At 59.6% G+C, this 1,591-nt stretch overlaps 1 long non-coding RNA gene across 1 annotated transcript; it reads right to left on the bottom strand.

The window, feature by feature from the left end:
• Positions 1 to 368: 368 nt before the first annotated feature.
• On the bottom strand, positions 369 to 1,019 carry LOC106698866. The gene is made up of 2 exons (XR_001350255.2): positions 724 to 1,019; positions 369 to 527 (listed from the first exon to the last, which is right to left on the bottom strand). It is a non-coding gene; the product is annotated as an uncharacterized LOC106698866 (long non-coding RNA).
• Between the last annotated feature and the right edge of the window lie 572 nt (positions 1,020 to 1,591).

Raw genomic sequence — 1,591 nt, 5'->3', positions numbered from 1 at the left:
TGCCTTGTTCACTGAACTATTTCCAACTTCTAGCCCAGGTCCTGTTGACTGAACATTGTTGACTCATGAACTGTATGTTCCCATAGCACCTGGCCCTGCACTGTGAGAACCACATAACAACAACAGGGGTATTGGGTGTCCTAACATTGAGCATTTCAGTGCCAGACATCGCTGTGCTGAGCACTTTACACCAACTATCTCTTTAATCTTCACAACCACCCCATGAAGAACAGATTATCCCTGTTTTATAAATGCAGAAAAATAAGCTCAGAGAGGTTAGTCACTAGTCCAGCGACACACAGTTAGGAAGTGGGACCAAGGTGGGATTCACACCCCAAAATCCTCTGAGTCCTGTTTTGGAACTTTTAAACACTACGGTCTGCATCCTCTTTACTTGTTGCATGTCTATCTCTTTATAAAGTCAGAGATTGTCTTATTAATTTAAAAAATCCCTTGTGGACTACCAAACTAAGGTTTGTTAAGCATCTTGTAGGTGCCAGGCCCTCAGTGACAGCCAGCCCACGGTGCTGGAATGAAAAAAAAAAAAGGAGTGGGGCTGAGGTTGACTGACCTGTTGGGGGTACACAGGGGCAGGGCTGGGCTGGGGACTGCTCCCCACCGCAGTCACTGATGGGGAAAGGGGGGGGCGGATCCCCAGGCAGGGCAGGTGCAATTCCCAAGGGCCCAACTGTCTAAGTCCACGGAGGCGGAGGCGAGGCGGACCTGGCCCTGGTGGGCAGGGCGGTGTCTGAAGGCAGCAGGCCCTGCTGAGGGGTGCGAGGCCTCCAGGGCACAGCGTCAGCGGAGTCTGAGCCGCGGTGACTCCGGGCTTGGGAACCGCCGCCGCCAGGGAAGCGGAAGAGGGCGGAGCCCTGCGCGGTGCTGAAGGACGGGCGGGCGGGCGCTCGCTGAGCCTGGTTGAGTGCCCATTGGGCACACGTTCCCAGGCCGGCAAAGACCCGCCAATCAGATACGCCCGCTGCTCCTTATTTGCATGGCCACACCCCTCCACTCCGGCCACTCAGGCTTCGCCCCCAAGCGTGCCTCCTCCGACCCCGCCCCTTTTCTGGCCCCTGTGGGCTACCGGGGCTGGCGTGGGAGGGCTGGGGCCGGGGGGTGCTGGGCTGGACCGGGGGGCGGGGGGTCTGGGGCGGGAAGGGCAGACCTAGGCTGCCAGCCTGGCCGGCCGCACTATTCATAGCTCCGGGGCTGGTGTGGTTCGCATACTTGGCGTTTCTCGCGCCTGGTTCGCCCGAAGCTGTCGCCCCTTCGCGCTCCTCCCTACCTCCTCTCGCCTCCCCTTTCCTCCTCTCCCTCTGCCTCCCCCTGCCTACATCCTCTCTGCCCATCTTCTTGAAATCAGGGGGCAACTCAGGCCGTGAGAAGGGGCGTGCATCTAGGACGGGGCTACAGGGAGGGAGAAGCTGGTAGTAAGGAGGATGCAACGCCGCGGCAGACCCGGCTTCTGTCCGCAGACCGGCCCACCGGGTGCCTGGGCTAGAGCCGGAGCTGTCACTGCTGGGGACCCTGGCAAGCTCCGACGCAGTCCGGGAAGCTTCTCAGAAGCAGCCAAGCTGAGACCTGGAGGACA

Source organism: Myotis lucifugus, unplaced genomic scaffold (assembly GCF_000147115.1).
Source record: "Myotis lucifugus unplaced genomic scaffold, Myoluc2.0 scaffold_254, whole genome shotgun sequence".
NCBI lineage: Eukaryota > Metazoa > Chordata > Mammalia > Chiroptera > Vespertilionidae > Myotis > Myotis lucifugus.
The sequence above is the reverse complement of the archived record's forward strand: the minus strand, read 5'-3'. Positions and strand labels throughout refer to the sequence as shown.